General features: G+C 40.7%; 1 protein-coding gene across 3 annotated transcripts in view; it reads left to right on the top strand.

Moving 5' to 3' along the window:
- The window catches only part of unc5da (unc-5 netrin receptor Da), a 147,596-nt gene that overhangs the window by 88,703 nt on the left and 45,234 nt on the right, over positions 1-13,659 (top strand). The window lies entirely within an intron of this gene.

Here is a 13,659-nt window from a genome sequence, read left to right as displayed (position 1 = left end):
GGACAACTTCCTGTGGATACAGCAATATTCAACACACTGCCATGTCTTCACATTTAATGGCACCCAAACAGTCCCATACTGTTGCAAATGCAATGGAACTTTTTTTTGCACGTGCAAGACAATTTAAGAGTATGATGTCCACAGAGACAGATAGTTGTCTTATTGTCACAGTGAATGGTGAAATATCTACTAAATATGTATGTCTGAATTATTAAGAAAGGAAATAAAGGATATGCTTTCATGGTGTAAAATAAGACTTCAAGACATCAAGTCTGTCTTCTGGATTGCTAGAAAGCATTGGTTTACTAGTTAGCTATCCATTGTATATCAAAACATGAACAGAATGTACACTGTTCACTAAATAAATTAAACACTTAAACAGCACAATGTAACGCCAAGTGGGAAGCAACATCAATTTCAACAATAGACAACAAGTGGGAATTATAGCCGATTAGCATAACATCCCCAATACAAGCGTGGTTCTGCAGGTGGTGACCACAGACCACTTCTCAGTTTATATGCTTTCTGGCTGATGTTTTGGTCACTTTTGAATGCTGGCGGTGCTTTCACTCTAGTTGTAGCATAAGACGTAGTCTACAACCCACACAAGTGGCTCAGGTAGTGCAGCTTATTCTGGATTGCACATCAATACAAGCTGTGGTAAGAAGGTTTTCTGTGTCTGTCAGCATAGTGTCCAGAGCGCTACCAGAAGACAGGTCAGTACATCGTGAGACGTGGAGGAAGCACATGTGACAGATGTGCCAGAGTCTGGAAATGCTATGGAGAAGGTTCTGCTGCTTGCAACATTCTCCAGGATAACCAGTTTGACAGTGGGTCAGTAAGGGTGTGGGATGGCATTTCTTTGGGGGGCTGCACAGTCCTCGGTGTACTCGCTAGAGGTAGCGTGACTGCCATTAGGTACCGAAATGATATCCTCAGACCCCTTGTGAGACCATATGCTGGTGCACTTTGCCCTGGGTTCCTCCTAATGCAAGACAATGCTAGACCTCATGTGGCTGGAGTGTGTCAGCAGTTCCTGCAAGACTGAGGCATGGATGCTATGGACTGCCCTGCCTGTTCCTCAGTTCTAAATCCAATTGACATCATCTGGGACATCATGCTCCATCCACCAACGCCACGTTGCACCACAGATTGTCCAGGAGTTGGTGGATGCTTTAGTCCAGGTCTGGGAGGAAATCCCTCAGGAGACCATCCGCCACCTCATCAAGAGCATGGCCAGGCATGGTAGGGGGGCCCACTCACACTACTGAGCCTCATTTTGACTTGTTTTAAGGACATTACATCAAAGTTAGATCAGCCTGTAGTGAGTTTTTCCACTGTAATTTTGTATGTGACTCCAAATCCAAACCTCCATGACTAGATACATTTGAATTTGGTGTCTGCTAAGTAAAGGAAAGTAAGTAAAGATTTCCATCGAGAATTTTTGTGTGATTTTGTTGTCAGCACATTCAACTATGTAAAGGATAAAGTATTTAATAAGAACATTTTATTCATTCATATCTAGGACGTTGTTGTGTTAGCGTGCTTACTTCAGTAAATATCTCAATTTTGAAATAAGGTACAGTTACTTACTTACTGTTTGATGTCATACACAAAATATCTCTCCTGGCAGATATGGGTAAATAAATATAATAAATATTACATTTTGTAATTTTTCTGATAAAAAGAGAATAACAATTTTACCATATAAAAATAATAGAATAATCAACACTGTTAAACATTAAAGTGAATAATAGGGTTAAGTGTCTTGCTCAGGGTCACGATGATGATGTGACTTTGTGGTCTTTTGGTTCATAGGCACGTGTGTCACTACGTTACTAACACACCATGTGTGGGATGCAAAGCGATGCAACAGTATGAAATAAATTGTCTCCAGTGTAGGATCGAAAGGGTCTCTTTACCATAACAAAAGGGCTAGAAATTTAAATGAACAAATCTCTAGAAGCAGCTTCTGAACATGTGAAGATCAATAAATCAGTGCCCCTTTCTCAGACTTTACATTCACATCAATTAAACCAAAAATACAAATTCATTTAAAAATGATTAAACCATTCTTTCTCTACCTAATAGGAATGAGGGAAAGTTACAGCTAATTGCCTTTATTAATTAACAATAGGTGCATTCTGTGCAATTTTTTAGGAGAATAATGTCACATTTTCTTGCATATCTTAATTCAAAGTGAAATGCATTGATTTACCCTTGGTTCCTCATGTATTTTGTCACTTCTGGACAGTTTGCTTCTGCAAGTAGCTCCTGTTGTTATTCTTGCTATTCTAACGTTGGCTCCTTTGTGTATGTGTTGACCTATCGGATCTGCATCAGCCAGCTTATCAGCACTCTGATTTGTGGCCACAAGCAGATGTGTCCATTGCCACTGATCTCATCCAAGGAAGCATCATTATGTGATGACAATTTGTTGATCTGTAAAGCTCAATGGACTTGGACATGGGTCCCCAATGAGCAGAACTACAGTCATGATAGCATATAGATTTTAAGGCTGATACCAAATCTGTAGCATATCAGCGACCTTGGGGTGCCTATCATCTGGGTGGGTGGTCATGAAATTTATAGTTTTTGAAGATGTTCAAATGGTTCAAAATGCAAGCACCTTTTAAGACTTAGATAGTGAGAACTACACATGAAATAATGGATTGATAGTATTACCACTAGAGGGTTGTTGATGCATAGACTGGGGCAGTAAAAAATGTGATTTTAAAAACAGACATAATGAAAGGACCATTTAAAGATCAATGATTCTATTCAATGGGATATTATTTGTGGCTATTTGGGAGGTTGCCACAGTGTATGCATCTGTACTGTTACTATAGGTATTTTTAAGTTAAGTGACTCCAAGCTGGATCCAAGTGAGATAAAAATAGTTCTGTGGTTCTGAACTATTGCAGTGAATCTGCATTATTCTATAGGATAAGTTTTTCTTTTTTATATTTAAAAATAACATTGTTATATAGTTGAATACATGATGCATACTGCTTAAACCCACTTAGCACCGAGATCTGTGTGACATTTATTTTAAATGGCCGTCATTTTCTCTGCATAGTCTCAAGTAAACACCTGAAGTGAAGTGAAGAGGCAGCCTATAATTATGAGATGAAAGAAAGAGACAGATTCAGTAAAGATTGTAGTTTAGCAAGATCTGGAATTATGTCTCCTCCCTCATGAAACATTTTTTTTTTTAAAGACGTATTGTGTTTTTAACATGCCAAAATACAGAAAATGTGGAAAAAGCTTTTGAATTACTGAGAAAAAGTTGAGGAAAGTTCTGCTCATCATTATTATGGATGATAATTATTTCTATATTATTTAATTTTTGTATCATCACTTCCTGTCAGGATGTCTGTATATTTAGCACTATCACAGATGAGGACGTGGGGTGCACTTATGGTTGCTGATTCAGAACACTGGCATTGTGCAATTAGTTGTACTGGAAGGAAGCTGGCTGTAATCGGGGTCAACAAGCTAAGGTGGTTTCAGTGGCAGATGAAGCATCAGATGCAAGACAGGAAGTTAGGAAGGAAAGACAGGAAGGAAAGGAAAGGAAAATGTAAACGTAAATGTAACAGTCAGAAGGGCAATTCCTTAAAAGTGGTCGGGTCGAAGGCAGTCGGATTGAGGCAAATTCTGTCCTGAAAACGGCTAAGATGAAGTGATAAAGTGAAGTGATTGTCACTTGTGATACACAGCAGCACAGCACACGGTGCACACAGTGAAATTTGTCCTCTTCATTTAACCCATCACCCTGAGTGAGCAGTGGGCAGTCATGACAGGCGCCCTGGGAGCAGTGTGTGGGGACGGTGATTTGCTCAGTGGCACCTATGTGGCACCTCAGCAGATCGGGATTTGAACCGGCAACCTTCTGATTGCGGGGCCGCTTCCTTAACCGCTTCCTTAAGCTAGGCCACCACTGTGGTTCATGCTCATGTTTAGATCTCACTATCTAAGAGCAAACATGATGGAAATCAATGAATGAGTTTGGACTTTATCTATCTCTTCGCCCCCTTTTATACTGTCTATGTGAAGCCCTTCCGGTTCGGTGGGGTCGAGGTGGCCTTGGCGCCCTCTGGGGGCTCCTCTGGGCGCCCTCTGGGGGATTTAGAAACTGGTCATTTCAGGCATAATGACATAATGAATCAATTATACTCTATATTGCATAAACAGCTGAAAACAGTTTTTTTGCAACAGTATATACATTGTGCAGATTTCCTGGTAGAAAATTTGGATGCTAATCTATGAGGATTAGCTGGCGTTGGCTGTATCTGACATTGTGTCTCACTGTACCACATGGGTAAACAAGGCTGGTAGATGACAGGTGGAGGCAGATCAAGAGAGAAGAGGGAGGAAGATGAAAGACAGCTACCTGATGAACATTTTGTTTGAGAGCAGCTCGTGTGGGAACTGCCAGACACAGCAGCGAAGTCCTGTCTCTTTCAGAACTACCCCACTTTCTCTTCCCGTTTGAATAAGAACGTGAACTTGCTGCCCTGACAGGCAACCTGCACAAACAAAGCAAATCATCAGCATGAAACCAGTCAAAACGACAGACTCTTTCAATCAAAATCACTGGATTCCCATCTATTTGCGATTGCATCGTGAGAGACAACTCCTTTATGTGATACAATTTGCAGGAGATTGTAGAGATTGTACAATTTCTATGTTTTGCCATTAAACCTCTCAAAATGTGTTTTCAAGATTATTCCCTCAATTTGGACATATTAAAAAACGGTAAATCACAGCCTCAAGTGACTTGAATATTAACATAGAATAGTTTGTGGTATTTTGATTGTCACCTTCATCGTTTCAACGTTTCTCTGGGAACCGGGGGCTACACATCACATTTAAACAAGGTTATAGACTGTCATACAGTATACATGTGGGACATCGACAAACTAGACTATATGAAGTGCAAAAGCATGGCACACAGGCAGTGCAAGAGTAACAAGAGGACCACACACAAAACAAAGAATACAGACAGCGCTACAAAACTGTGAAATAAGCTGCTGAGTAAAAAATGTGCAAATGCTGTTGTGTTAATGTGCAAATACTGCTGTAACATAAATTTAATAGAGATATGTTAGAGAAGGGGTTACTCCAGGTCCTGATTGTGTTCACCTGTGTAAGATTGTATAAAGCTGCCCTGTTCATGTCTGTTCGCCATCGGGTCATTGTTACTGGATTGTTACCCTGTCCTGCTGATCATGTATTAAACCCCTGTTTCGTGACGTTGTGCGTATGCGTCCTTCTTCAAGATCAACTGCCTCGCCATGCCAAACCAGCGTGACAACATAAGGTTTAAAAAAATAACTTATTAATGCAAAATTCTTACTTACATCTAAATAACTTGTAGTATTATTATTTAAGTAAGTCAAGGTAAAGCTCTATAGCACCATAGCACTCTATAGCAACTATATCACTATTTTCTACCTGTTTCCCTGCATCTGGTGTATTTTTGCTTAAGAAGTGATCTGACCACAGAGTTGCAGGTCACAGTGACCTCTCTTATGCAGGATTATTCATTTGCATATGATAAGTTCACAAACAGTTCACATGTACTTCTGAAAGGTGCATGTGAGTAGTGTACCCTGTGTGCCTGAGTACATGAGGGCAAAGGGCAATGTTGACATGGAGATAAGATGCCTCTCTAAGTGCTTCTCCAATGAATCTTTAAAGTGCTTCTGTAAACTTCTGGTCTTGTGAAGCATCTATACAACTCTTCTCTCTCTCCCTCTGATTGTCATCGTTTTGGCATATTGTGTGTGTGTGTGTGTGTGTGTAGCTCCATGCAGCATGCAGCCATGGCCGGGAAAAACAGTTATAGAGGCTGACAGTAGCATGGCAGCATTACAACAGCACAATCAGACCAGTCACTTTCTTTCTGTTTCCCCACCCCGCCCTCGTACAACTCGGTTCCCTCTGTCGTTCTCAGACCGGATCTGATTGCAACACGAATGCAAGACTCTCACTGTCTGTCTCTGTGATCAAAAAATCAGGAATTTTTCATCACAACGATCTGATCCAGAACGTTCCCTCTGGGCGCGGCAACATTCTTTTATGATTGCAATACATGCATTATGTCGATTCCTGCCTTTATCCTGACAAGTCTTCTGGAATTCTTGTGATGAGAAAAGAACAGAGCACAACAGAAAAATTGTCTTTGAAAATCTGTCACACAGGGACACCCAATGTCACACAGGAACATTCTTGTTCGGGGACTAACAATGTTCGTTTAAATGCCTTAGTTTTATTTTTAGACTTTAAATCTAGAGGGTTTTGTTTTTTAAACCACAAATGGATTGCGTAAAAGCTATGCAGAACCCTTGGGGTGTAATTTAACAGCATGAGATGAAGGCTAAATGGAACACATCTCACCACATATTGCGTTATCATCTTCTGCATTTAGTTCCTCCTTTCTTAGCCCTTTTCTGGTCACGTGCTTGATGTGACACTAGAGACCATGCCCCCCGCCCCTACACTAAATCTTATTTATCACCATGAAGATACATCCCCTAGATTTATGTTCATGTCGCATCTGAGACACCCCTGTGTGTTTTCAGACACTTAGTGGTACTTAACTGACACTTTTATTTTTAAAAAATCCTGTTTGCAAAGTTTCTGAGATGTCATAGCATCGACACCTCCATCACAGATGGCGCTGCAGTAAGCATGCATGATCAGAGGCATGCAAGTTAATTAAGGAGCCATTGGAGACAGCAAATTTTCAGGCTCGAGGCCAAGTGTTTCCCAAGTACCCTTCACGCAGTATTTCCCAACACCCACTGCACCTGTGCACTTGTTCAAAAAAATTATATATATTTTATTTGGTCATCCCTCTGATCATCATCTCAATTTGAACATCTAACTCCCCATCGTGCTGTTAATACGGTTTTCATAATAATCAAGAGTCAACAGGGGATGCAGATTCAAACTATTTACCCTCTATTTACCAGTCTGTGAGTGATTTCAATAAATAACTTGACAAAAGTCTAATCCCATTTATTTTCTATTTTCTGTAAGATATACTGAATCTAGAAAAGGAAAATGGGTATAAATCTCACATTGCTGTGCATTAATATCACAGTTGTCCTAGAGTGCTGCAGTCATATTCTATTTGAATTTTGAGTTTTGAAAGTGAGTAGAAATCTTCTCTGAAACATTCAGCAAGTTTTTAATCCATCCTTGTGGCTCTCTTCAACACTCAAATTTTCACATTCTTTGTCACTGTACTGCTATGTCTTTCTCCTTCAGAAAGGACTATGACATGAAATAAATAAAAATAAAAAAAAGTAAAAGGCAGGCAGAGAAAAGGACATGAGGTTTGAAGGAAAGTGGAGCATTTGTCAAGCTGAAGCTTTCCCCTTGCCCAACAAAACCCCCAGGCACTCTGAGGACATCAGGGACTGATGAATGGAAGAAATATCTCCCTTCTTTTTAAATCTGACATGTGAAAAAAAGTCAAATAAAGGAACATGCAGATTGCTTGACACAGACTATTTATACATATTTATACCCATTGCGCTTTGAAATATGGATTGAAAATGGAATTAAAAGCCTGCCTCTTTCTCTGCCTGTCTGCTGGGGTTTAACTGCATGCTTGTCACAATTACTGCTGCATTCATATGTCTGGGTGCACAAACATAGTGCTAAAACTGGGGGTACGTGCTATCTGGGGGTGTACCATTGACAAGTAACACCCGTACAAGTGCCTGCCTCGGTCCCTCACAATCCCCTTTACTGCATGGGAGGCTGCTAGTCCTCACAGACACGACAGCTGTGACAAATACTCACAAACAAGAACATACTCATGCAGACAAACACGCTAAACACACACACCCAGTCGGTACTGACACATGGTACACGGAAATCCATGCCCAAGTCAGATTCACAGATGGGCTAAGAACCCGTTCAACATATCCAAGGACAAGTTTTACAAAAATTCTGACTATTAATAATAATTTCGTTTTATATATGTGTATATTATTATCAAAAGCGAAGAGTTATAAATAAATCAACTTCAAATTCATTGTCGTATGTACAAAGTATGACGTACCCAGCTGTTAGATCCTAGGGTCTAGGGACAGAAAAGCAACAAAGGGGAGAGGAGCCATGCCAATGATGAAGAGCGTTTTAGAAATTTTATTGTACCTTAAAAACCACAAGAACAAAGACAAAACCCAAACAATGCAAAATCAATGCAATTAACATAGCTGTGGGAGAAACACAAGGCATCTGGCAACACAATTTAGTTTTATATATGTATACATATGTGTATAGAGACCTTGTGTGCCATATGCTCTGCCTTGCATTGACTTTCACATTAAACTGACTGTGTGTGTTTCTGATCATCGAGCCATCCTGTTTGTTTCACAACGTCAAGCTTGTGTGCCTCCTTCACCTTCTGGTGCAGCATTGCACATGACCATATAAAGTGAAAGTGAAGTGATTGTCAATGTGATACACTGCAGCACAGCACACAGTGCTCACAACAAAATGTGTCCTCTGCTTTTAACCATCATCCTTGGTACGGTGCTTTGTTTAGTGGCACCTCAGTGACACCTTGGCGGATCGGGATTCGAACCGGCAACCTTCTGTTTTTTGTTTTTTTTGAGAATAGGCAAGCCATTAATTATTTTCCCTTTCAGTCACTCACTCACTTGCAGAAGATGTCCTGTCACAGCCAGACATGTCACACAGCCTTCTCACTGACAAGCAATGAGAAGATATGCTTCCAAACACAGTCATGCACACACTGATTCACACACCCATGCGTCCTGCTGGAGACTGACATGAGGGAGAGCAGAAGGGGGATAAGATTAGCTGTGGGCCCTGAAAGGAGGCGAGGAGAAGAGATACCATTAAGCAGTGAGTTCAGAGCAGAGCCTCATGTCATCTCACCTCTTTACGCAGAGAGAGAGAGAAAGAGTAGAAGAGTGGGACTGCAGCAAACATCAGTCAAAAAGCTCCATGCACACAGACTTCATATACCATGCACACACACTCTCACAAACACACACCACACATCTATACATCACAATCTGACTCCTCCTGAGTTCTCTAGACATCATCTAAGAATAACTTTCTAGTATTTATACTATACACATGAGATATATTTAAAACATCAATACATTTTGTAAGGCATGAATGTATTAAAATTTTAGTTTTTCTGTTCATTCAGGTAACCTTCGGTTTAATATAATATGTAATACTAGTTTTTGGAGGCCACAAGGGCACAATATGAAAGTGGTTTGAATGAATGCTGTAAGACAGATTGTTATTTCATGTACATAGGTTTTGACACATTTATGAGTCTTTTTTTTCCCTCTATATACAATAAGTGTAAACAAATCAAAATATTTCACACTCTGTACACAATGGGGAGGGCAATGTTGAAGACTTGTTGCTGCTTTTCATTCACTCATGTTCATGAGCATCTCATAAAGCTGCCAATATTGTACAAACCATGGTCAAATAATGTAAAGAGACATAACTGATTCATGAAACATTTCTGTTTGTTTCCTTAGATTCCAGTACACCCCCTTTCATCATATAGTCTAAACCTAATGCTAAAGCCACCTCTAACTAAGCCATAAAACACACACACACACACACACACACACACACAGTTTCTTTCACCAGACCTGAGCTCTCAGGCTGCCATGTTTACCACTTGCTTAAGCTAACAATGAAGGCAAGACACACGAGCTTAGCTGTGGATAAAATAGAGAAAGCATAGCAAAGATATAACAAAGGCAAGAAAAGCTGAGAACCTTGCAAGAGAAAGATAAGGCTGCGGTAAAATGTAGAAACGTTTAAAAAAAGAAAACCTCTACAGGAGAAATCAGGGGAGCATTAGAAACAGCAATTTAATATCCAGTCGGCATAAACCCTTTAATTGGGCATTAATGCTGCGTCCTGTGTAAAGTCGAACCACCTGCACGCTGGCAGAGGAGGCTGGGGGTCCTTTGATCATTTGACACAACGGGGGACATCCCGATTCGCTCCTCCGTTTACATGCCTTGGCTTCCACATGAATCCCTCTTGGCACGATGCAGCGTCACTTACTTTACGCTGCCATTTGACTCAGGGGGATTATTTGTGATCATTAGTCACGGTTTAGTTTTGCTTTTGTTCAGCGCTCATATGAAAGCACATTTTCTTTCACTGGGGCAGACAGAAACACACACACACACACACACACACTAGACTGCTGCACAGTGACATGTCCTGGAAATTATGATTTATGCTGTTTATTCAAAGCCAATGTAGCTTTCAGGAACTTGTTTATTTGTTTATTTATTTGTTTGTTTATACATTTCTTTGCCTGGCTGGCAGCTGCAGAATTGCGTGTGCCAGCCTTGTTTTTTTTTTTTTTCTGCCCGTCCACTCGTTTTTACTATGTGAATTTTTTTTGTGTGAGTGTGTGTGTGTTTTTATATATAGTTTCTTCAAAATAGCCGCCCTTTGCTCTGATTACTGCTTTGCACACTCTTGGCATTCTCTCGATGAGCTAAATCATCATGAAAATAAAGAAAACACATTGGATATGCATGTACATATGTGTGTGTGTGTGTGTGTGTGTATATATATATATATATATATATATATATATATTTATTTATTTGCAGCAACAGCGGTGTGTCTACAATCAGCTATCAACAATCAGCGCCTATCATGGCTGCCCACTGCTCACTCAGGGTGATGGGTTAAATGCAGAGGACAAATTTCACTGTGTGCACCGTGTGCTGTGCTGCTGTGTATGACATGTGACAATCACTTCACTTCTTCTTCACTTCATCTGTCACAGAACAACCTCCTGGATCCTAACCAGTCTGGCTTCAGAACAGCTCATTCTACTGAGACGGCCCTTCTGGCTGTTTTTGAGCAGCTACATGTGGCCAGATCGGCAAAACTATCATCGGTTCTGATTCTCCTCGACCTCTCTTCAGCATTTGACACCGTTAACCACAAGACTCTCTTGTCAATCCTGAAGAGGCGTGGAATTCAGGGCTCAGCATGGCAGTGGTTTGCTTCCTACCTTGATGAGTGATCTTACCAAGTGACTTGGAAAGGGTCCACCTCTACCTCACGTAGACTCTCCACTGGTGTCCCTCAAGGCTCGGTGCTAGGTCCTGTCCTTTTCTCCCTCTCCACGAGATCACTTGGTGAGGTCATTTCCTCACATGGATTATCCTACCACTGCTATGCCGACGACACACAACTCATCTTCTCTTTATCTCCCTCTGATCTACATGCTGCTTCCAAAATGTCTGCATGTCTAACCGACATCTCATCTTGGATGGCAGCCCATCACCTCAGACTCAATCCCACCAAAACTGAACTATATTCATTCCAGCAGATTCTTCACCACATCAGGATCTTGCTATTAACTGGACAACTCACAGCTCTCTCCTTCTACAACAGCCCGCAACCTTGGAGTAACAATAGACAACCAACTCTCCTTCTCGACTCACATCAGCAACCTTTCCCGCTCATGTAGTTACTCTACAATTCTCTACAATATCAGACAAATCCGTGCTTATTTGTCAACACAGGTCACCCAGATACTGGTTCAGTCCTTAGTAATCTCACGACTGGACTACTGCAACTCCCTTCTAGCATTGCACATCATATACTCCGAGCCTCTTCTCCATCTTGGCCCCTCGGTGGTGGAATGAACTTCCCCTTGAGGTCAAAACAGATCGCTCACTGAGCACTTTCAAACGGCTGCTCAAGACCTTCCTCTTTAGAGAATATTTAGATTAACTTGTAACCTTCACAACAGAGTGAATAAAATAGATGTATTCATAGTTGGGGTCCTAATGAACCAGAACTGATCACTTCATCGTTGGTAACTTGAAAGCACGTTGTAAGTCGCTCTGGATAAGGGCGTCTGCCAAATGGCTTAAATGTAAATGTAAATGTAAACAGGACACTCTTGAGAGTCTACAAGACCGACACAATTTCTGTTTTCTACCCAAATCCCCATATTTATTCATGGGGGGAAAAGGTTTTTCTGGGAGATACCGAAGTGTGTCAGATCGCCTGGGCCTGAGCTCGATGATGCTGCTGTACATTGTCCTCAACGCTAGAGGAAATGATTCTGTACAACAACAGTGTAGACTGCTGATTTCTTGCTGTGTGTAGAACTGAGAGAACTAGAAAGGAGGGCACAGGGAAAAGTCTTGTAGTCACAAAAGTGTAAAAATGTATACAAAGGGATCTTCAAACCTTAGAGAATCACAGACTTGACACGGGTGTTCAGATAGCAGCATGAAGCAGCAGTGCTGTCCTCTTGGGGCATGAAGCACTACATTTTAAAGGATTGTAAAGGTCAAAAGTTAATTGTGCCTCTTTTTCTTGAACTAGTTGCCAAGGCTGATTTTTTTAAGATATGAAAGCAATTAAGGGCTTAAATTGAAATAAAGGGGCTTCGTTTGGTGATCGTAGCCTAGCGGTAACACACTCGCCTGTGACCCCAGGTTCAAATCCTGCTTACTACCATTGTCCCCCCCTGAGTTGCTCCAGGGGGGGACTGTCCCTGTAACTACTGATTGTTAGTCTCTCTGGATAAGAGCGTCTGGTAAATGCTGTAAATGTATATGTTTAATTTCTGACAAATATTGCAGAGTTAAGGGCGTCTTGAAATTCATACAGCTAAGATCATCTGGATCATACCCCCCCCCCAGATCATATCTGCCATGTCCACTATCTGCCTCAACCAGTATAGGCTGCCACTGGACACAAAGACAGTCGTATTGTTCCTTTTGTATTGTTTTGCTAATATTCCATATTTCCTGTTCATCCCTTTATTTGATCTTTTATTTTTTTAGTTCTTGGTTTGTCTCCTTATGTAACTTAACACAGCCTGCACAGTCACTACCTGGTAAAATCTCTGGTTCTTCTTAAACTTTCTCTTGCAGCCGTGTTTTCCCAGCTTGTATCGCCCTTAATTTTTGAACTCACCAGCTTTTGAGTACTTTTCTGGTCCAAAATATTGACTTCCACACCTGACTCCTTTCTTTTATTTTTTTTTAAATCTATTTCAACCTGCAAGGGGAAACCAATCCAGCATCTTGAAAATGACAGTCTGCATTATAAAATACCTCTTAATCTTAATCTTTTCAATCTTTTTTCACCTGTTAATGAATACAAATTGTCTTACCAAACAAGTTGCTGTAAATGTAAGCATTGGTTTGTAATACAAATTCATTAAACACCGGAGGAGTTTTCTTTGCCTTTGCCTACTTTTAGAAACCCATGCGTTGATGTGAGAGCTGGCACCATCCGGGCAGCTCACGTCTTCAGACATCTTAAAGACACACTAAGGAGCATTTGGAGGGTTTAATTGCTGCTTGTTTGCTCCAACCATTTCACACCAAATTAAAAACCTGTAGGATACAGACATTTAAAGTAGCATGCTAATTACTTAGTAACCTCGTTAAACTTTTAATTAAGCAAAATGCTTTAAGGGGGCTTTTGAATACTGGAAACAACATGCATGAAATATGCTTACTGCAATCGAATACCTCAATCAATATTATTTTAAATTATGTTTGTATCTCTATTATGAGAGCAATTTTGCTCACCGATGTGTCCACTAGCGAAGGTATCAATGCCTGAGGATAT

Source organism: Denticeps clupeoides, chromosome 3 (genome assembly GCF_900700375.1).
Source record: "Denticeps clupeoides chromosome 3, fDenClu1.1, whole genome shotgun sequence".
NCBI classification, from domain to species: Eukaryota; Metazoa; Chordata; class Actinopteri; order Clupeiformes; family Denticipitidae; genus Denticeps; species Denticeps clupeoides.
This window is presented reverse-complemented; position numbering and strand designations above follow the sequence as displayed.